Source organism: Hemicordylus capensis, chromosome 3 (assembly GCF_027244095.1).
Source record: "Hemicordylus capensis ecotype Gifberg chromosome 3, rHemCap1.1.pri, whole genome shotgun sequence".
Classification (NCBI taxonomy): Eukaryota; Metazoa; Chordata; class Lepidosauria; order Squamata; family Cordylidae; genus Hemicordylus; species Hemicordylus capensis.
This window is the reverse complement of record NC_069659.1, coordinates 49612955-49637438: the sequence shown is the minus strand read 5'-3', so window position 1 is coordinate 49637438 and position 24484 is coordinate 49612955. Positions and strand designations below refer to the sequence as shown.

Here is a 24484-nt window from a genome sequence, read left to right as displayed (position 1 = left end):
GAAAATGACCACATGTGGGGATGTGCAAAACTCTTCTGTTATTTGTGGTTATTTCCACGTAGCAAACAGTGACAGTGCAGGCTTGGGATCATTATCCACCAAAGCAGGTGTTTGATTTGCAAAGTTAGTTTGTTCCAAATGATTATTTGATATGTTAATTTACACCATTTGCCATTTAAAGACATGGAGACTCAACTTAATTGTTTATGGTCACCTGTTAGAAAGCATAGGCCTGTAAGAACAGAACTGGTTATTCTACATTTTTCCTAATTCTGTGTAATGGGGATTAACTTCACAAACCTGTTGCTTTATTCACAACATTTATCTGCAAATGCAAATAAATAATGAGGTTATTCACACAATCAAAAACTGTTCTACCCAGGTTTGGGAGCTGTGCATCCTCCTAATTTTCAGTTGTGTGAAAGCAAGGTAGGAAGAAAACCTGGGTATAAGTGATTATGTGGAAGCAAGGTAGGAGGGAAAGCTTCCACACAACCATAAATTGTGTGGAAATTTTGTGAAACTGTGTTTTGATTGTGTACATGACCTCGGCATTTAAAAAAAATTCCTTGTTAATTGGTTTTGCAGGAGTCATGGCAGGGAAACAAGGGTGGTATAAAAACAGCACAAGCAAACAATACATCACACAGTAAGATCACAATGAGCTCATTCATACAACTGGGAGGGCAGGGCAGTAGATGGGATGGGGGAAGGCTGGTTAAACTCACCTTCCCCCTAGACGAGCGATCACATGTTTCTGGGAGCGTGGATAGCACTCCCGGATGAGCAGTGCTGTGTGATGCAGCACGCAGCTCTGGAGACCAGGACGCATCAGGATATCCCACAATGCACCGCATGACATGCGTAGTGCATTGGGGGATTGCCCCAAGAGACGAGCGCTCTAGGCACCCATCTCTGTGTGTGGCCAGGATGGAAGCAGCCTGAGCTTGCACACGAGCAGGAAGCCCAGGTTAAGAGAGAGCTTGCTCCCTTAACCTCAACTAAAAACAAAGCTAAAAAACCATGCTAGGCGGCAGATTGGCCCCAATCCTGGTGGTTCTCATGCACAGCCTAACGCAGGCTGGTCTTCCCTAGCCTGGGTTAGGCTGCATGTGTGGACAGCCTCAGTGAATCATGAGACCATTCAAAGCTTTAACAGTGTTTGTTTTTTTTAATTAAGAATTGGAAATAACGTACCTATATGGCACTGTTACTACATAGGATATTCATCTCTTTTGTAGGGATGTGCCCGGACCGATCCGGACCTGGGTGGTTCGGTTCGGGGGGTTGCTTTAAGAGCGGGGGGAGGGTTTACTTACCCCTACCGTCGCTTTCCCGCTCTGGCGCCCGTAATTTTAGTAGTAATTGGGGTGGCAGGATACCTCCCTGCTGCCCCTTCTCCGCTTTCACTATGAAAAGCTCCCAGGAGTCCTCTGCGCTTGTGCACACGTCACAGAGACGTGAAGTGCGCGCACATTGTGTGCACACAGAGGACTCCTGGGAGCTTTTCATAGCGAAAGTGGGGAAGGAAACTACTAAAATTACGGGCGCCAGAGCGGGAAAGCAGCGGGAGGGGTAAGTAAACCCTCCCCCCGCTCTTAAAGCAAACCCCCACCCCAGTGATGGACCACAGTTTGGCAGTTCCGTGCACACCCCTACTCTTTATAGCATAAGAAAACAATTTATAGCATAAATTGTATGCTTTATATTCTTATGCTTTATAGCATAAGAAAACAATTATCAGTACAGCTGTTTCAGAAAAACTAAGATGGGACTATATAATACTTTTCATTGGTATACCTGGAAACTGGCTACCTTTAGAAGCAGAATAATACATTCCTGTGAGTCCAGCTCTACTTATTCAGCTGTCTAAAAGCACAGACAATCTGGGTTTTCTACAAAATGTCCCAAGACATACCATGAAAAGTTGATGCAGCTTCTGATTGTCAAATTCTGAGATTCTTCATGGGGAAGTAAGCCTCCCCCATTCAGGAGGTAATAATTTCCTATATAATACTTTACAATGTTTGTAGAAATGGTAGAGAATGTAACACATCCTTTAAGGCATGCAGTCAAACCTCTTCTCAATTTATTTGAGACAGAGCAGCACACTGAGAATTCAAATGGCATACTGCTATGCCTCCTTTCACATCAATTTTCTTTAGAGGAGGTGCAGCAGCATGCTACTTAAATCCCAAAGGATTGTTGTGACATGGAAATGCAGTCAAGGAAGTCCACATATACGAGAAATTCAGTTTTTTGAAAAGCAGTAGAGAGACAATAAGGGGCACTCTAAGACATTGGCTGACATCCTGACTAAGGAAGCACAAGCACTTTTCAGAAGTGCTTCACAAGTAGTGCTGTATTCCGCATTAAGGTAACATGTAGAGTGGTGGTGGAATTTTTACTTATTTTCCCTGGCTCTGGAAGTGATCCTTGCAACCCAGAATTAGGTTTCTGAAGGCCATACAATCTTCAGGGTCCTCCTTCCAGGTCACAGGGAGCACTTCTGGGGACAGGGGAGATTGGTGGACATTGCCCTGATCTGTGCAAACAGCAGAGTTGCATAGGTCTGCAAGCACAGCAGCACCAGTGATTTGTGAGATGTGCTGGTGCTTCCTTAGTCAGGATGTCAGGCAACAAGGTACAAGCTAAACAAACTGAAAACACAGTAACAGACAGACGTTACGGTAGACATACCTCAAGCACTAAGGTTTGGGTTACTTTTTCCAGTGTGAAAATCAATAAATATCGTCAATATCAAAAAAAGAATATAAAATATACAGTGTGGATTTTACAAAATGCCAGACACAAATTAAAGCTGGCATTACCAAGATGTTGAATCCGGACAGAATCCCCTACATTAAATAGACATTATCCATGACTACTGAGTATCATTTTAAGTACTGCCTCACTGTCAAGGGGACGTAACAGAGGTTTGAAGGAATGTTAGAAAAACAAATATGGACCTGTTACAAAATGTTGCGATATATCTCTTGTGTTCATGTGTTACTTGAGCCCATGTTTGACACAGTGAAAGTTTTCTTTCACCTTCCGCCTTGGAAGCAGAAGGGGTTGTGACTGTCTTGAAGGAGTATTCAAGCTGAGAAATTCCCCACTCTTTTTGTTCAAGCCCTCCTCCCCCTCTCCTCGTCATGGCAGAGGAACACAACTCTTCAGTGGAGGGGGTTTGGTGTTGTTTTTTGCTCTCCAATTGTTCTCTCTCTTTCTCTCTCCTTTCTGCAAACCAATGAAATGAGATTGGCTCAGAAATGAGTTGAGGTAAATCACTCAGCTCATTTCTGAAGCCAAGCTGATGCAAGCGGGGGAGGTTTAACTATTTGAAAGCCCAAGTTGTGATTCTCTGTCAGCTGACATTTCCATCTGGAAATATCCAAGGAGTAAACACCCTGGAACCCTTTGCTACTAAAACCATAGTTAAGACTGATGATCTTAAAAAAGGGCGGGGGCGGGGGAGAATGGCAAGAGGACAGTTTCTGCCTTCCAAATTACAAGAGCCAAGAAAGCAGCAGGAAAACCAAACCTGACTTATGAAAAGTAACATAAAACACAAGCGCTTTGAGTCCACAACCCAATATCAGAGATAAATTCAACAAGACAAACATTTTGACAGATCCAAAGCTACTGAGGTTAACTGTTCCACAGTATGCCATTTCCAAGGTATGCCTGCTATATTGAGGAGTCAGGGTTCATTGAATAATCATGGATACCCCATAATTTAAAAAGCTGAGTTTATGACTGATCACTGGAAATGCACTTGATTTTACATTTTATATTATAGATGCAGATACACAGATTATACACAGATGACTTACCTTATAACAAATGATCCTGTTACTGTTTGGTGTTGTATAACTCCACAGCATTCACTGTTTTCTGCAATTGGAAAAGTTAAAAAGAGAACATTATGATCATGGAAGATTTAGTGGAATTGGCTTGTCAGAATGATGAAGCATAAAAAGCTTTTACAGAATATGTTCACGACAAAAACTTTAGCATAATGTATAAAAGTGCAGAGTGGCTTTTGTCATGGCTAAGGGGGAAAAAGTAGTATCATTAATTTAGACACTAAGTGTAAGGCTCTGCTGAAAATCTTTCTTGGGATAAATCATAGAAATATATTCTTGGCCAGATAAATGGAACCTGGCAAGTCCCCGTTCTTGTTAGATGCTTTATAAAATGCCATTGGGTTTCTGCAGTCTGTCATCTCTGGTACATGATAAGAAAGGGGTTGGGCTGTTTTCAGCAGCTAACTACAATCTTATTGAAGGATACATCTGCTCAGGATGGAAAATAAGATCCAATAAAGCTACCTCTTAAACAGATCCTACTCTTATTACTTTCTTCAAATTTAGACCTCACATGAAAGCCTTGGCACAAGCAAATGAGTTACAAAGAATGCTCTGCTTCCTTCATGCACTATACATTTTTGGTCTGATCATTCATACCATAATGCCTCTTTCATTTCCAGTGCTAGGCTCCTCACTAAAGGTCACTAAAACACCTGTAACTCATCATGGTCTCCCCCTCCCCCCCCCAGGTTTTGATTATTCCTTCCCCAAACTATTATTCATGTCTGACATTTGAGCAGTGCAACAGCGTTTTCACACCTTTTGATGATAAATAAATAATAAGCCACATAGAAAATATTCAAACTCAGTCAATCCACTGAGATAGGGAGAAGTACTAACACAGAAGTAAGTTAATTATATATTTAGAATCAAATAAGAAAATAACAATGCCCCAGAGGACTACAGATCTCTTAGTTTAGCTTCAGCAGTAGACAAAGCCATCAGAATAAATACAAAGGAAGACTGTTTAAATGATCAGTGCAAGAAGTCAGTACCATACTATCAGTTCAAGTCCATCCATATTCTTGAATTGATTAAGAGATGGAGAGGATGGCAACTTGGGTCCTTCACAGACGCAGTTCTGAAAGGTGGTTTGCATGAGGTTCTCAAGTGGTCACGCATTGAGGCACTGACCAGAGCTAGACCTGCTTATTTTCAACTAAGTGACTGTAACATGTGCCCTCAGACCATGACAGTTACAGCCCTGCAAAGAGCAGCCATAGAATCACCTGATGTGCACACACCCTTCTGAAACGCTTATCTAAAAAATCTGAATAATTTCTCTTTTAAAAGATGGCCTGCAAGAGATAACACTAGAGGGACATTTTATCTCTTGCAGGCCACGATCCTAACCAACCATACTTACATTGAAATAATTTCAATTAAATTGGACTAATTTCTACATTATGACTGACATCCAGACTAGCACTGTGAGGGAGCAGCACTGCTGAGTTCCTTTCTACTACTCCATAAGAGCAGGGAACAACCACCCCTTCCCTCTGAAGCCCACTGTGCAACATCAAAATTGCCCCTAAGAGTCACACGGCCCTCAGAGACATATTTTGGTGACATGCAATGGGCTTCAGAGGGAAAGGAAAATTGTTGAAAATTGCCCCTTCCCCTGCTCATACAATTGTGCAGCAGTAGTCTGGAACTCTGGAGTGCTACACTTGTGTAGTGCTAGTCTGGATGTCAGACAAGATATTTAAGATCAGGGTGCCACAAATATTTCTTTGTCATAGGAAGCAGTCTTATGTCAAGTCAGACCATTGGTCCATCTAGCTCAGTATTATCAGCACTGACTGGCAATGGCCCCAACTGGAAGTTCCAAAATACAGAAGGGCGTTCACTTTGGCTCACTGTCATGGCCTCCCTTCAGCAGTGCTAGAAGGCCGTTATAGAAGGACTCCATTTGCAGAGTGACTATGCGCAAGTATCCAGGTCATCTGAACCAATTCTACAGCTCCTTGCTGCTCTCTGACTGCCATCACATACAGCTTCACCAGGTACCGTGCGACTGTGATCAGCATTCATTGGCAGATGGTAGGCAGTGAGTCCTAACAGCCGGGGCGGGCTCTACAATTGCTCAATCAGTACTGATTCAATAGAAAGACTTACACTCCTCCCTTTTTTACTGCTCCTTATAGCCTTTAGTCTGGCTGTTATCCAGTTTTATTAGTCAGGCTTTTATGTATTTCTATCTTATCATGTCTTTTAACCTTTTTTACATCCATTTTTATGTCCCCCCACCTTTTATGCCTTTTATGCATTTTTATGACTCATTACTTTTCATGCTTTTTCATGCTTTATCTACTACTTTTAGTATTTTTAGTCCTTTTAGTATTAATATGTACCATTTTATATGTAATCACTTTTTATCTACTCTCACTTTTAACATGTAATCACCCTTAGAATTTATGTTGGTCTATGACCGTAATAAGGACTGATTGATTGACTGGCAATGGCTCTCCAATCTTTCAGACAGAAGTTTTCCCCAGCCCTACTGGGGGTGCCACGGATTGAACCTGGGATCGTCTGCAAGCAAAGCAGATGCTCTAGCACTGAACTACTGCCCCACTTGAGCTACCCCATCATTTTCACTCTAGAAAAGAACATTTGGGAATACACATGTCTAGAAAACAAGACAAGTACTCTCTCTCTCTCTCCCTCAGAAAATGCAAGGAACTCAGCTTAGCACAATAAAGAGAAGCGCCCTGATGCCCAAGTCTCAAAATGATGTTGAGACTTGGAAACCAGAGCAGGCCTTTTGTTGTTTGTTCCTCTTTATTTGTAATTGTATTAGTGTATTAATAAACAACTAGTTGGCCCAGTCGCAGAACATCTGCGCCCCTAGTTTGGCCCGGATGCATGTCAGCTGCTAGCCGGCCTTCTCCTCCTCCAGTTGGCTGGCGTAGCTTCACTGGCCGGCCACCTCCTCACACCTCTTCCCCCTCTTCAGCTCCATTTCATTTTCTTCCAGCCGGCCTGCCACCACCTCCTCCCGCTGGCTGCCTCTGGCCACCTCCTCACCGCCTGCCCAAAGTCAGGAACTCTCGTGAGTGGTGCTGCCACTCTCACAAGAGTTGCGCTATGCATCCCCACGCATCCACAGCGGCATGTCTACAAGAATTAAATATATCGAAGATTCAATCTTTACGGAACTGAGTGCATATTATATAACTGAAAATATGCAAGCAGTAAACTCAACAGCATGGTAGTCAGGATGAGGCTGCAAATAGCGTGAATATCTGTTTATTTTCCCCCATAGTTGATGTCTAGTGGCATTGTTCAGCATTGACATGTCAATGTCCCAAGTCCTTCCAAACAGAAACCTACTGACTGGGTGGCAGTCGACAAAAATTATTCTGATTAGTAAATTTAATGAAATTGCATCAAGTCTCATAATAATCATTAGGTTTGACAGTCCAGTTATGAGTCTAATTGAATGTGTTAATTTTTCTGGTATTGAACAGGATCATGGGGGGGGGGGGCCAAAACAATTACAGAATAAAGTTCATGAATACAAGGGAGTTTATTTTCATGAGGTCATTTTTTAGACATCTTCACCATCTTCTCTTTGTTGTCTGTTGTTGCCTTTTCAGAAACCCTCAGGCAATGTATGTTCTACTGCCTTGCAAGCCACTTCCATGTCTCCCCAGCTTTAAGAAACCATATCATATTCAGACTGGCATGATTTAGCATACATCTTGCATATTCCCTAATAAGGGAAAGAATTCTGAGGCTGCTAAAAGTACACAACATGGCCCCAATAGCTGTCACCCCAATTCCCCTCTCTGAAGAGCAAAAATTACGAACTCTAAATTAATTTATCTTAGGTAAACAGCAAGGACCATGTTATAAACAGCATTGACTTCACTTCAACTTGTTAAACTTTTTCATCCTCATTCTTTATAAACAGAAGTAGGAAGAAATGAATGTATGTACATAACAGTAAATGTTCTCTCACCATTTTATTTTTAAAAAGCACTGTTTTTATCTTATATAAACAGTGGTGATGGAATTATAAACACCATTATTCCACCTCCATGTTAATACTCTTATTATCTTGCATAAACAGAAGTGAACGAATATGTACATGACACCAATCAATCCTCTTCTCACACAAAAACCTAGACTCTTTTTTATCTTTCATAAACAGTGCAGGAAGATTTAATGAATTAAAAATATAGCTTTCCTGTTTAAACAAACAAACAAACAAACAAACAAACAGGAAAGCTAGATTTTTAATTCATTAAATCTTCCTTAAATCTTCCTAAAGTTAAAACCCATGGATGTATATCCCAAACGGTATATACGAGCTGTCAGGCACAAACAATGTTCTTTGTGGAGCTTTCTTTTTAAAAATAATTTCCTTGCTAGTGAGACTTCTACAGTCCTGAAAACTGATGGCTCAAGTTTATCAGTGGAATGGTAGGACATATCTTCTTCCTAACCTACCCTTGAAAATCAACTCCAGCTATTTCACTTCCATGGATGGAAATTTTCCATCTCCAAGAGAAGATGGTCTATGTAGCTTTCTGTGCTGCTTAAGCTGGCCAAGCGAGAGGACGCTGGGGCAAAGGGCAAAATTAGTACAGATGGTTTTGTGCATTGTGGACACCTGCTCACCAAGTACAGGTTCTCTAAATAATTTCACAGAGGCCACACAACAGCTGTTGCATGACAATGGCTTTTGAACACTTATGGTCTATACGGGATATGACTGAACAATTTCAAAGTAAAAAAAACCTACCAAGAATAGTTTTGGGTTTTTTGTTCTTCTGTTATCTGGTTTCTCCCCTACAGATTTTACAAAGCCCTGCTCATAATGTACTTTTTTAACCTTAGCAAGTTCCCTTCATAATGCAAATGAAACATCAGTTTTCTTTTGCTCTACAGTTTGCTTATTTCTTTAGATTTATAGTCTATCATTCTGATGGCTCAGTGCAGGTAACAAAGAAAAAGCATAACAATTCAATGAAACAAAATCAAATCTAGTGATATTTTAACGTGATGAAAAGTCCCTACCCCGCTTAAATCGGAGCTCCAAACATAACCCAAACAGGCCAAACTTGACAATGTTTCTGAAAAATGCTGAGCCTTGATAGGTTTCCAAGGAAAGAGAGGATTGTCACCTGACACAAATATAGTACCTTTCATATAGCAAACTCTGTTGACCTTAGAGAATATAATGGAGCACAACCGAGAGGCTCTAAGATACCTTGGAACTAAACCCACCCCACAAGAACTTTATGATTTGTTTGTAATTTGATGCCAAGTCTTTCATTTATTTGTAACACTGAATCCTCACCTTTTTATTTAATTAATACAAACAGTGGCTTGATGCCAATTAAAAGCCCATAATAAAACCCATAATAAAAAGCCCAACAACATGAAAGAGCAAAACCTTAGCAACAAAAATCCTGTGGATTTTTCTCTCTCTAGGTTTTACTTCCTGTGGAAAACCTAGAGAGAACCAGGATAATTCCATCAAATCAATACTACAGCATTAAACAACCAGAGAGGTCCAAAAGTCCTCTCAAGTAATATTGCCTTTGCTAGGCACCTAAAAACTACCAGGGGAATGGCAAAGTGACAGTAGCCGCATTAGGGGAAAAACTGGGGGGGTGGGGGAGGCAAAGAAGGAGCAAAATGCATTTCTGGATGGGCAAGCAATGTCTCACAAGCTAGATTTCTAAAAAGAAAATTGGGGGCAGCTGGGGGGGCAAACTATTTGGCTCACTCCTCTTGGCCCCTGGTGCCCCCTTTGCGAGGTGATCTTCTGCATGGAGGGAGTTCCATAATGTTGGTGCCATCACTGAGAAGGCCTTGACTTCAGTAGCCATCCACTCCTAAATCAGTATCCTTTAAGTATCCTGGGCCCCAGAACATTTAAGGCTTTACACATAATCACTAGCACTTTTGAATGGGCTGGAAACAAACTGGGAACCAATATAGTTGCTGAAGAAATGGCATTATGCAATCTTAAATGGCCTGACATGGTTAATATCCTGACAATCACATTTTGAACCAGTTTCAAAAAGACCAGTAAGCATAGCACATTACTGCAGTATAATCTAAATGTTAGTAAGGCAGGAATGACTGCGGGTAGTTCATGCTGGAAATGCATCACATCAGAAGAAAGGAGCTGCTGCTGCTTGACCCAGAATTATGTAGCACCCTGGAGAAAATGTGGTTGATCTGTTGTAACAACTTAAGATTTGCCTTGCTGGATCAAACCAAGAAGCAATCAGTAAATCATTCAGCTTCCAACACTGACCAACTAGGTGTTTCTGGTGGTCCAAAGCAGGACATAAAGATAATGTCTCCCCCCTCTTTTTTGCCCTCAGCACCTGAAAATCAGACGTATCCTGCATCTGGTAAACATGAAGGTTCCACATCCAGTCTATTTTTATTTATTTATTTAACTCTATAAACCTGGATTTTATTACACAGAAACACGGGAAGTTGCCAATGGCTTTTCCAGTCTTTCCCAGCCCTACCCAGAGGCGCCAGGGAGTGAATCTGGGGCCTTTTACATGCAAAGCAGATGCTCTTCAACTGAGCTATGGCCCCATACCAGGCTTGGGAATATTCTTAGTTCTATAATCACAGTAACTCAATCCAGGACCAGTACAGTATTACCCATACATCCCTACACAAAATGGTAACATCAATGAATATTCCTGAGTTTGGATTTTGACATTTCTTTTCCTCTTGATTGCCTGATTACATGGGCTTCCTCATATCAAAACACCAGACTTTTAAAAATTGCCCCCTCAGGCCAACAGTGGAGTTTCTCGGAACTGACACTCAATTTCACTTTGCACTGATTATCAAATTCATAGTATCTGCATTGCTTCTTTAGACTAGTAACCTGTATAACCTAAGCATATTCATGACTACTACACATAAAGCAGTCAACACAGAACTAGGGATGTGCACGGAACTGCCGGGCATGGTAGTGGCATACCTTAAAGGGCGGGGTTGGTGCCCTTACCCCTCCTGCTGTGTTTTCCCCACCGACTCTCCATTTTAAAAGTGTCCATCGGGGCAGCAGCGTGCCTCCCTGTTGCCCTGTGTCCTCTTTGACCAGAAGTAACAGGAAGTACCTGGTGCACATGCATGCGCCCAGCATACACACATGTACCAGGTACTTCCTGTTACCTCCGGCCAAAAGGACACGGGGCAGCAGGGAGGTACACTGCCACCCGATGGACACTTTTAAAATTGAGCACTGATGGGGAAAACGTGGCGGAAGGGGTAGGGGCACCCTCCCCCACCCTTAGAGGTGCTCCTTCCACCTTCAAACCGGCCAAACAGCCGGCCATTTGAATTGGTTCGGAGGCCCTTTTAAGGACCTCTGAACAGGTTCATGCACATCCCTACACAGAACATTCAGATGGCAAGGAATTTCAACATGCCCCAATTAATGGTATGATCTTCCATACGTGCTTTTGTGTCTCCTTTCATAAAGTGCAACTGCAGAATGAAACAAAAGTTCATTGTTAGCAGACAACAATGCCACAGCCATAAAGGCACTGAAGACACATTTATTCACCCAGGCTTTTAATTAGATTTATAGTTTTAAATAATTTTAATACTGGGTTTTAAATGTTTTTAATCTTTTAAATTATTTTGATTGTTAATTGATTTAGTGTTTTAAATTATTTTAATTGTAAACCGCCCAGAGACGCAAGTTTTGGGTGGTAAAGAAATATTGCAAATAAATAAATAAATAAATAAATAAGGCAACATGTTATCGTATTCTCCAGTAACAACATGGCCAGTGTCTATACCAAAAGATATGGGCAAAGTAACACAACTGGCTACAGTTCCCACATATACTACAGCTAGAGAACTTAATAACACCAAATGAAAGTACTTTGGAAGTAGAATTAAAAGCAGCATAAAGTGGTACATATTATAGAAAAAATGTAACATATGGTTAATTTCCACAAATCATAATCTTTAAGAGGCTTTCCAATATGCTTAACTGTATACAAAATTAACTGTACATGCAACATTATTTGGAAGAAAGCAAACATCATTCCTCCACAAAGCCAAAAAGAAAAGAGACATGTTGACATATTTTAAGCATGAAGAACCTTTACCTCAACAGCTTATAAATACACTGCCATAATGCACCATAAGAGAAAGGATTCCCGAAATCATGAGAACAGTACATTACCAGATTAATATTAATCTCTAGAGTGCAAGATTAATTTCCTGTCCATGTTAATGTCCTTTTGATTACTGTAGAAAATAATCATACAAAAACCAACAACAACTTTCAATTGCCAAAAGTAGCAGAGACTTAAAACATTAACAACTTTTAGAGCTTTTAGCTCAATATGTATAATTAAACACAAAAAGCTAGGTCAACACAGGTTTATCAATTATGTTTTTGGTTGTGCAGAAGTCAAAGAAATTTGGGGTTAAAGTTTACCCAATAGATCCCACGCTGGGGTTGCGCTGATGAAAATAATATGTACTAATTTCATTGTATTTATTGCAACCCAAGAACCAATAAAGTCTGTGGGTATGGATACAAGAGAAATCTAGAAGTTTCATGTAAAGTATGGGTGGACATTAGGTAACTTGGGAGCTACTGGTAGTTCCTGGATTTCTCAGAAGTATTTCACTAGGACTTTAAGCTCCCCTTCCCTTCCAGCCAATACTGTAAATCAGGCTGAGTGGGGGCATGGCTGTACCACTTTTAATCTCTCTCTCTCTCTCTCTCTCTCTCTCTGGGTGCTCAGGGTTGCTCTCCTTCCTCTTCTATTAATTTCACTCTCATTTCTTCTCTCACAAAACAGTTTCTCTTGCTCTCCTCCTGTCCTGCAGCAAAATTATCCTAGAATTCGGGAATTTTGATGTTAAAATCCCTTATTGTGTCCATGTAAAATTTTGTACAAGAGTCTATTCTGTGACTAGCTCCACCTCCCAAAGCCACCATTTTGTGATTGGCTCTAACTCCCAAGCTGCTATTTCATGGTGTTAGCTCCCAAGGCTCTGACAAAAGAAAAAAGGAACTCCCAGAAGCCTTGAATCTGCTTGCCCCTCATGTAAACCAAGATATAGAACAGTACCTATATTTTATGTAGATATTTAAAATGCACACATTACTACAATCTGTTGAAATACTTAATCGCAAAGGCAAGATCAATTCTGTGCCAGTAGTACTCTCCAGCCTACAAATGCTTCTTTCTTTCACACCAGTGGAGAAAGCAGATCTACATGGGGAACGGAATGTAGAAGCAGAGTTGCCCCACTGCCAAATTGAATGGTAAAAACACCCATTCTGGAGCTCTGTGTATGCATCAGGGAGCTCAGGGAGCTCTACAACAGGAGTAATATGTTGGTTTATTTGCCAAATAAATCCTATATTCCTCAATGCTTTCTAACATGTGGGAAGGCTAGACAATCAGGTCAACAATGGAAAATAGTAATGGTGTTTTTAATATATAAAGTCAAACTACTGGGCAGACTTAAAATTGCATTTGCAACATTGCAAATACATGTTTTTAAAATATCAATATTGGACCTCAAAAATAGTATTTCTATGAACACATTAGCTTTGTGAAGTTCCAGTCCACTACCACACAAAATCACAGAATATTCCTGTAATCTCCAATTTTTTTCACCAAAGGGTTAGCTGCCAAATGTAACTGGCACACAGTTACATACAGATAAATTAAGTTGGACTGTTTGAAAATTAAAGTAAAAATGCCCTTGATATTTTTAAGAGAGAAAATTTAAAGGACAAGAAAATTATGTAGTTTTATTGAAATAAGTAGGTCATTAAAAATAACTGTACATACCCTTATTGTAATGTCTAGGCCTCACAAATGGATTAATGGATTCCGTTTTTCAGACTTTCCAAAACAACATTAACTTTGAGCTTAGAATAAAGAATGGGAAATTTCAGCCAAAAAGGTTATTGTTTCAGAAGTTATGAACCACTGTAGACAGAGAGCTCAGAATGAAAGTGTCTCATCTATAACTACAACAAACATAGCTAATGAATTAGAAGTGCATTCTTGAAAGACTAAATAAAATTTGCAACACTGATGTGCCCTATAAAGTACAGGAAGGTAACCAAGTGACAAAATGTCACATGAAAGATTGTCCTGTTTCAGAGGAGTCCATTCCAAACAGAACTTCATTGCTGGTTCTGTGCATCTACAGAGCATCAATAACCACTAAGAGCTAAAGAAATATAATTTTCCATCATAACTGATGTAGGCTTATATAGCCACAGGAGGAGGATGCATGTTATTTCAGTGCTAAATAATGTTTGCCCTCTAATTTAGGCCAGGATCCTGCTCTGCTTTACTTTCCATACTAGTACTTGCACCACAATAGACTCGGGCACAACATATGTTTTTTCATTTGTGGTATGGAGCAGTATAAGTATAAGGTTTGCAGTACAGAAGTGGAGCAGATACCTTGTATGCACAAGGTCCTGGGTTCAATTCCTTGCATCATCAGCTATAAAGGATCTCAGGTAACAAGGATGGGAAAGGCCACTGTCTGATGATGAGCTGTTGCCAGTAAGAGTAGACTGAACTAGAAGGACTAATGGTCAGACTCAGTATTACTTTGACCAAATTACGTAAAGCTAGATTCCTGATAATTCTTAAACAATCCTTGAAAATCTCAGTCTTAGGTTTTTTTAAAAAAATGCTAATATTCTGGTTGTTGAAATCAATTAAAATATATTGACAAAGATGCTTAGAGATCAGAAACAGCAAAGAGCTATGTTCTGAACATACAAGAAATAATTAAGAAATAATAAAAAGTCTTGTGATACAGTATATAGCATATTTTCCCAATGGTAGTTTCACAGATAGATGGGCAATGATATGAAGATTTCAAGCACCAAAATCTAATATACACTCAGATATGTCAATATATTTCAAGACAAAAATCTTGTCTGTAATAGTCTGAAAGGTCCAACCAACACACTCATTTGAAATATCTGCCCTATGTGATAATCAGCTTGAATCCCTTTTAAAAAGTCTTGAGTTCACCCATTTTGAAAAACGATATGGCATGGTTGAAATGGATTGAAACACCCCTGAGGAAACCATTTGGTAATTTAAAAAAAAACATTTATATCCCACTCTTCCTCCAAGAAGCCCAGAGCAGTGTACTACATACTTGAGTTTCTCCTCACAACAACCCTGTGAAGTAGGTTAGGCTGAGAGAGAAGTGACTGGCCCAGAGTCACCCAGCTAGTTTCATGGCTGAATGGGGATTGGAACTCAGGTCTCCCCGGTCCTAGTCCAGCACTCTAACCACTACACCACACTGGCTCTTCCCAAACAATTCTCTTGATAACATTAAGTAGCTTGTCAAACAAACGACATTCATTCATTCATTCATTGTAGAGGAGAGGGGGAGATTTGCAAACCAACAGAGGAAGCTCTCGAAAAATATCTGCAGACATTTCATTCTGAAGAACAATTAAAGAAGAGCTTCTTCCAGCTTCTTATCACAACAGATGAAATTCATAGCTTAATGAAGAGTAGTGAACTTCTAGGATTCTTGACGGCACTGACTGAAATCTCCGTTTTTAAAATTTCCCTATTCCTATGTAACATTTGAACCATCTTTCAAGGGTGTGAATGTTCTGGCAGCCTTAGTGCCTTTGCTACCAGTTTATGCTTGGTACAGAATATACTGTATAATCAGTGGCTCCCTCTAACTGGTCTGGTAATGTGGATAGGATCTACTATTGCATATTAGTTTATCAAGCCAAGCCATGCTGACTGCTGTCTGGCCAAAGTACTAACTGTGGTTGATTTGTTTGTACAATAAACATGACACCAAACAAGGCTGCTGTTCTTCCGAATGATTTCCTCTCTACACACAATGAATGTGGTGTTCTGGGATTCTTTGCAACACACATTTCCAATGCTTTATTTCATCCTGTAGGAAGTAACATGCCTCTCTTCTTATTAAGCCTTTAAAAAAAATCACTTTATTGGTAGTCTATAAACTGATCACTTAGTAGATATTATTCCTTTACATATTCTGCAGTAGCCTTCAATTCTTCTCCCCAAAGCAGAAGTCTCCTTGATTTAGAGAAACCAAATACGTGATGTGCTGCCATACATAATAGTAGGCTGGATTTTTGCCCTAGTTAATTTCTGAGTGGCAATATGCAGCATATGAAAAGCACAAACACAAAGCTCTAGGTCCATAGAAAGATCTGCATGAGGTCTGGTTCATACATGCACGAATGAACTGAATCAATGTCTCATCACTGTATTCTCACCTGCATAAACTTAACCCATGGTAGAACAGTGGGATCATTAATATCTGTCCTGCTGTGAAAATGTTTGTTGGATTATTGGGTTTAAAGGGCTGTTACTCAAACGTCTGGATACAACAGTTGCACCCCTGACCTGTCTCTGAAAGTTGTCACTTAGACATATCTGATGCTTGCATACAAATGTTCCTAGGTGCCATCCCTGACACCTCCAGGCAGAGCGGGGAAAGACCATTGTCTGAAAACCTGGAGAGCCACTGCCAGTCATTGCGGACAACACTAAATTAGATGGACCAATGGCCTGATTTGGTATAAAGCAACTTCTTATGTTCTTATGTTATGCTCCTGAGATTATGCATGCCTGCCCCACCTGGACTGGATCACCTAAGCACAAAGGGGCCTATTGTAGATATTTTGACCCAATAATGCTCAACCACTACCTCTCTTTTGCCGGTTATTATTATATTATTATTTATTCAATTTTTATACTGCCCTTCCAAAATTGGCTCAGGGTAGTTAAGTCTTGGAAGCCCTTAAGGCAAGCAACTGCCTTAATATAATATTGTTAGTGGGGGGAAACAAATGACAGCAATCATTTGAGGGATTATTCGAATGGCCAGCAGCCTGAATATGAGTTATGGGATGGGGAGTTGAGGCTAATTCTAAGAGAATGTGGTTCCTTATCTCAGTGATGATGCAATAATTGTGTAGTGTGTGGAAAGGCCACAGTAGGGACCTGCAATGATCTTGGTAAGGCTGTAGGTCCTTTCTTATTTATTTATTTAATAAATCTATATGCCACCCACTACCGAACTGACACCCCTTATTTAAACACTGTATTCTAAGCTTTTGTCTTATACTATCTATATCTGTATCTATAACTATATCTATCTATTCCCAAAAGACGGGAAAGCTTCCACGTATTTCAAAGGCAACACTCTAATAAAATCATGTAAAGACTCTGTAATTTCATAATACCTGGACAATGAGTTCTAAAATATGGTATTAGGAGCATACATTCATAAAAACCAGTGACATTCAGCTTTCTGGCATTTCAATAACAAAATGTTTGTGTGGATGTGTTAGCCTCTTTCTGCTACCAACCAGCCAAAGCTGCCCTTCATTTTCCTCTTCCAAAGATAATGTCCTCTTCCTTTCCCCCAATGAGATAGGATTGTTTGTCCTAAATCGAAGCCTGCAAATTTTAGTAAATAATGTCATTGCTATGGAAGTTCCAACTCTTAACATGTGTCTTCACAGACGACTTAGATATAATTTCTTGCATAAACAGACTCAAATGATAGCCTCTGCTTTGATCCTTTCTCTCTCTGCTCTGTTAGGGGCACCATATCTGCAGGGCCTGTAGTTTATAAAAAGGCAACCATATTTTATATGCCTTTGATGTTATCTTTAAACATAGCTTTGATTTTAAAGTTGTATTCAACACTTTCTTCATTAACCTTGATTTCATTTTAGAATTAGAACGACTGTGGTTCTCCCAAAAGGCTAGTTGCGAAATCTGCACTCACATAGCTGACTACTTTTTCTTCATTGCCTCTCTTTGTATAGGAATGTTAAAGGGTTAATATAAATGTCATCATTCTGAATATACATTTCACCATTCTGTTACTGGAATAGTACTACTTTGAGAAAACTATTAATGTTCCTAGGTAACATGCAATCATGTTACAGTGTTCAGTGGCAAAGTAAGAGTGGTAAGGGCTGGCCAAAACTGCGTCCTCCCTCCCTCTCCCTCTCCCTCCCCCTCTCTCTCCCTCTATGTGGACTCCATTTACAGGCCACAAAGGTGTGTGAGGGAACTCACAGCCATTACTCACCCACAGCCATTACTAACCCAAAGCCAACAGAACAACACTATATGATGATGTACTATATGATAATGTACTATTGCTCTGACCAGTGTTCCCTTTAAGGTGTGCATGTGTGCGCACACTCACATGTTTTTTATGTCCACTCAGTTAATTTTAGATCCCGCTCAGGTTGAGTCAGGAAGGCCCCAGCCTGAATGCATGTACACACACACTGCCTTGATACTGCTGCCCAGAACAAAACTTATTCTGCACATAGGTGAGGGGGGAAAAAATAGAGAGAACACTGGCTCTGACAGGGAGCTGCCACCTCCACTGGTGAACACTATTTCTTTATCTCAGAGGGAGATCCTGCCAGACAAAAACTGTATCACCTTGACCTGTATCACCTTGGTGCTTTGGTGAAAAATATGCTGCTGCGAGGTGGTAGGAGCACCAGCACCACCACCCCAACTTCCACCCTACTGACCCTAAAAATTGGCAGGGGCTTCACTATCTATACACTCCCTCCCCCATTTTTTGGAGATAGCTGGATAACCTTCAGCTCAGCTCAACTATCCTGCCCCAGGATAGGCTTGCTGCCTTAATGGTCTCCCCTCAGTGAGGCTTTCAAACTATATTCCTCCATGGAACACTTTTCACATTGACTTTCTGCTAAGGGATCCATAGATGCTACACAGAATTCTTGGGAACATTCTAAAGCATACAGTTAACGCAGAGTGCTTATCGGTCCTATTGAGTCTTATCATGGCTACTGGTTTTAAAAAAACCCTTCGTAACTGCACACAGCTGGAGGAGATGGGTACTGGTGGGTAAGCTGCCTTACAAGGACACCATCACTGATCTTCTCACTGACAAGCCCCATAGTTCCCTGGAAACAGTCTGAAAGCAACCAAACTATTTACAATGAAATGAAATAATTCAGAAGAGCCCTTTTAATAGTTTCTAAGCTAGGTAGGGTTGCAAGGCCTTGGAAAGGATATTTAGATGCCATGATATGTCTACACCTACAAAGTTAGAATCGTTCAGACAATGGTTTTTCCTGTGACACTCTATGGATGCGAAAGCTGGACTTTGAAGAAGCAAGACAGAAAAAGTATTGATGCTTTTGAACTTAGGTGCTGGAGAAGACTTCTGAGGATACCATGGACAGCCAGGAAAACAAACAAATGGATCATAGAACAAAGCAATCCAGAATTTTCACTCGGGGCACAAATGAACAGGCTCAAACTATCATGCTTCCGACACATTATGCGAAGACCCAGCTCCCTTGAGAAGTCCATAATGCTGGGAAAAGTTGAAGGAAAGAGAAGAAGAGGATGGCCAGCAGCAAGGTGGATGGACTCAATTACAACAATAATGAATGCACCATTGAGAGACCTTAAAGGCCAGTTTGAAGACAGATCATCCTGGAGAGAATCTACCTATGTGGTCGCTAAGAGTTTGATGGCACTCAATCAATCAATCAATCAAGCTCCCTGTTGTAGTGCAGTGCACAGAGTGGTAGGCATGGACCAGGGAGACCCAGATTCAAATCCTCAATCAGGACAAAATGTGGCAGTGGCAGACTTATCTCTTTAATGCAAATCCACCCTAATCACACACAAGCAGGAGATGCAAACCAAGTTTCAAAACCAACAGGGGCTCATGGGGGTCAGACATGGAACCTTCCCCCCTTTTTTGTAGTTTCTACCCCCCACAGTCTATGTCTCCCAGCTGGGCACTTTTCTAGCAGCTGGGCTCACTTCTGTTATTGCAGCACAGCAGAGCAAGAGAAGAAGAAGCTGCAGGGAGGAAAGTTTGAGAGCATTACTTACCCCTGTATTCCCTTTCCTCTTAAAATTGGGAGCTTCATCCTCTGCTTTATATACGTTTGGAGTAGACTTACATTTAAAATATGCTGCTGCTCTCACATTTGGTTTGGTTTCAGCACAGGAACCTGCTTGGGTGCAGTGGCACTCTTACCTCTGGACTTCAGGGCCAAAGTCCAGAGCCTCCACACCCCCTGGGGCCCCCAAATCCTCTTTAGTCTGTCCTGGGTTGTGTGGTCGCCGCTGGCCTGCACTGCACTGGGCCCCCCGAGTGTGATTGTGACCTGTGTTGGGTACTTTAGAGACAGAGGAGTGGGGTGGGGATGGAAATATGTTAAGAAATATGTGGCATAGGAATATGTTAATTTGCATGTTTTCTGCTAGTACATATTTCATAAATACGCTAGGGATGTGCAAACTGGTTCGAATTCGAACCAATTCAGTTCGATAGTTTGAATTCGAACCAAACCAGCCATCTGGTTAGAGCTGCAGGTTTGAATTTAAATCAAACTGGGGGGCTTTATTTGAACTGGTTTGAACCTCCAAAGGTTGGTGGGGTGGTAGCTGGCACCCATGGGTACCTACCACCCAACCCCCAAAGCAATCAGACACACGTACAATTTTTTGTGAATTTTTGAATTTACCCCCCATATAGGGTATAATGGGACTAAAACCAGTCGATTCCCTATTGTGGAGCACCCATGGGTGCCAACAACCACCCAAACCCCAAAGCAATTGGACACTCCTATGATTTTTTAATGAATATTTGAAATATTTTTAATTATTTTTCTCATAGGTTATAATGGGACTTTAACCAGCCCATTATCCCCTATTGCAGAGCACCTAGGGGCACAAAAGTGGGGTAGGTGGTAGGCACCCAGGGGTGCCTGCCACCCACAAAACCCCAAGGCAATCAGACACTCCTCCAATTATTGGTGAATTTTTAAAGTATTTTTTATTTCCTCATAGGGAATAATGAGGCTTCCAGCAAATGTATAGCTTCACGTCCGGGGGAAAGGGGTGGCCTAAAGTGGAGTGTGGTGGGTGGTAGTTCCCAAGGTGGGCAAGGAAGCTAGCAGAATTATTTGAAAGTAATTGGGCAAAGGGCTGATTTTTAAGTGATTTATGAAGTTTAGGATCTTTAAGGTTTTTCTCCATAGAGAAGAATGGAGGTTTCAGCAAATTTATAGCTTCACATCGGGGATAAAGAGGTGGCTAGAGCAGAGTGTGGTGGGTGGTAGTGCCCAAGGTGGGGGGGGGGGCAAGGAAGCTACCAGAATTATTTGAAAGGAATTGGCCAAAGGGCTAATTTTCCAGTGATTTTTGACACGTCTTTCAGGTTTTTCTCCATAGGGAAGAATGGAGGTTTCAGCAACCCCACAACTGCTTTGTGGGGGTGCTGGGGTGGCCCAGATTGGGTGGTGGTGTAGTGCACAGAGGGTGCCAACCACCCCCATGGGTTGCTAACCCAAGGGGTACTGGGTTTTTTTTTCCTGAGGTGTTCTGAGTGTAGATTCTCTGGTAGCATATGAGATTTTCAATGCAAACCATGAATCCACTCTCATTTGCTACCAGGGAATCTATAGTAGATGTCTGAGATATAGAGATTGTAAGGTTCTGTTCAGGATGCAGGTCTTCATTAGCAGGTAGTTGAAATACTGGTGTGATTATGAGGGTTGCAAACACTGCTTATCTGGAATGACAAGAAGATAGGCTGATAGCTCCCTATAGGTCCACGTAGCTACCTCTGAATGAGGACTAATGACTTCTCTCACACTTTTCCAGGACTGGTCTCTGGCCAGCATGGTTGCCATTTCCCCCTGCCACTTTGCCATAGGCTCATAGTTGAGCAAGAATATCCTTGGCCTGCTGGAAAACATTCAGCACTGAGAAGGCCCATCTTTATGCTGATAACACTAAAATATAAAATAATGCCAACAGCTGGTGCTACAAATGGCTTTTAAAAACGATGTTCATTCACTAAATTCCTCTTGCTACTTTTGACATGAAACACGCAGTCTCTAATTATTCTGATCAAGACGGTGAAATACAAAAACAAACTTTAATTGTGTTTAACAGATATTTAATCAGGATTCACTGAACTACAGATTAAAGCTGAAATTCATAAACCATAATTACCCGATTGTCGCAATCTTTTTGGTCCACATTTTGCTTCCGTCTGGGCGTCTGGCACTTTGCCCTGAATTTCTTTTAGTGTCTTCTCAGCTTCATTGCTGTTCATGTTTTTCCAGCAAAGATTTAGCACAGATTACAAAATATCTGTTCTTGGCAACTTTATCAGCTATTTTTTTTTTCCTTGCAAAAGTTTATTTCTCTTATCCCCACATCAGAAATCGTGGATCAGGCATATAGAAGCTCATTGCAATTGTATCAGCTATAAGATTGGCTTATCCTGCTGCAATCTGCTAAACGGTGATCAATTTCTCTCTGTTTCTCTTCCTGACACATGTGCATGCACCCCCTTCCCCACCCCATGAAAGGCTTTAATGGGAAATACTTGATTCTCCATTACACTTACAGTGATAGAGCATGGCACTGGCAATGTTAGCTAAAGCTGCCAACTCTTTAACTGGCCCTTCACTTTATCTCCATACTACTTCACCTGAAAAATGGTTGAATGTCAGATTCAGGAATATGTCCCTCTGAATCCAATGAGACTTACTTGATGGTAAAGGAAGGCTTAGTGCCATTAAAACCTACAGATCTTGAGGAGCTGCGAAACCCTCAGTTCCCTATATCTTTTGATCAGTTATTAGTTGCAAGAGAACAGCCAAGATGCCTCAGCATTCTTTGCCATTTAGATTTGGTTACTTTTGTGATCCCAAACCAAACCTGTAATAAATCCTCTTGTTAATTTATGAAATAATTTGAACTGGCAAACTAGACTTATCCTCTTATTAGAATATTAACACACAGATGATAAGAATATTTTAATTACTCAATTTCCACCAGAACTATGCAGTCCAGACAACACCTCATTCTGCTACTATGAGACTGACTATACATTCCTTTCCACAAGCCTTAGAATGGCACAGACATACCAGAATTGCAAATGGACATAAATGAAACAAGAAAGTAACAGCATTATTTCTTTTCTTTACCTCCTTTGTCAGAGAGTTAAAGTGTAAGCCTACATGTTTTTGAGGAGAGTTGGGGATGATCAGCCATTTTTGATTTCAGTAACATAAACTGCAGCCCTATTCCCTTTAGCACACACCACCACGTAGAAACTGAAAGAGGTTAGCAATTTGTCAAATTCTCCTTTTGATAAGGAAATGTTTAATCCAGGCCCACAAATAGGTGTATAAAAGTTTGGTTCAGGGCTCCTAAACAGAGTGTAAGGCCAGTAGGCCAGAACAAAATTGTTCAAGTCAAGGATGTGAGGCCTATCGGCCAAGAGGTAAAAAAACCCCAGAGCCTGACAGGAGACAATGTATGTAAGAACATAAGAAAATAAGAACAGCCCTGCTGGAAAAGGCCCAAGCCCCATCTAGTCCAGCATCATGTTTCGCACAGTGGCCCACCAGATGCCGCTGGAAGCCACAGGCAGGAGTTGAGGGCATGCCCTCTCTCCTGCTGTTACTCCCCTGCAACTGGCACTCAGAGGCATCATGCCTTTGAGAATGGAGGTGGACTATAGCCCTCTGACTAGTAGCCTTTGATAGACCTCTCCTCCATAAGTTGTCCAAACCCCACTTAAAGCCATCCAGGTTGTTGGCTGTCACCACATCTCGTGGCAGAGAATTCCACAAGTTGATTATGCATTGTGTGAAAAAGTATTTCTGTTTACTGGTCCTAGATTTCCTGACAATCAATTTCATGGGATGACCCCTGGTTCTAGTGTTATGGGAGAGGGAGAAAAATTTCTCTCTATCCACTTTCTCCACACCATGAATGATTTTATAGACCTCTATCATGTCTCCCCGCAGTCATCTTTTTTCTAAATTAAATAGCCCCAGGTGTTGTAGCCTTGCCTCATAAGAAAGGTGCTCTAGGCCACTGATCATCTTGGTTGCCCTCTTCTCCACCTTTTCCAGTTCTGCAATGTCCTTGTTTAGATGTGGTGACCAGAATTGTACACAGTACTACAAGCGTGGCCGCACCATAGTTTTGTATAAGGGCATTATAATATTAGCCGTTTTATTTTCAATGCCCTTCCTAATGATCCCTAGCATGGAATTGGCCTTTTTCACAGCTGCCGCACATTGAGTCGACACTTTCAATGAGCTGTCCAGCATGACCCCAAGATCCCTCTCCTGGTCAGTCACCAACAGCTCAGATCCCAGCAGCATATACTTGAAGTTGGGGTTTTTCATCCCAATGTGCATCACTTTACACTTGCCAACACTGAAGCGCATTTGCCACTTTGTCGCCCACTCCCCCAGTTTGGAGAGATCCTTTCGGAGCTCTTCACAATCCGTTTTGGATTTCACTACCCAAAAGAGTTTGGTATCATCTGCAAATTTGGCCACCTTGCTGCTTACCCCTACTGCTAGATAATTTATGAATAAATTAAGAAGCACCGGTCCCAGTACAGATCCCTGGGGGACTTCACTTCTTGCTTCTCTCCATTTGAAAACTCTCCATTTATACTTACCCTCTGTTTCCTGTCTTTCAACTTAGCAATCCACACATGTACTTGTCCCCTTATCCCATGACTGCTAAGTTTCC

The 24484-nt window shown here is 41.1% G+C and overlaps 1 protein-coding gene across 17 annotated transcripts in view; it reads right to left on the bottom strand.

Annotated features, from left to right (window-relative positions):
- ZBTB20 (zinc finger and BTB domain containing 20) overlaps positions 1 to 24484 on the bottom strand; it is an 852388-nt gene that overhangs the window by 243872 nt on the left and 584032 nt on the right. For 16 of the 17 annotated variants that reach the window (XR_008319419.1, XM_053309295.1, XM_053309299.1 and 13 more), the window contains one exon: positions 3837 to 3897. The exons of the other annotated variant lie outside the window; for it this stretch is intronic. The gene's annotated coding sequence lies outside the window, so the exon portion shown is untranslated. The remainder of the gene's footprint in view (positions 1 to 3836; positions 3898 to 24484) is intronic. 17 annotated transcript variants of the gene reach the window in all.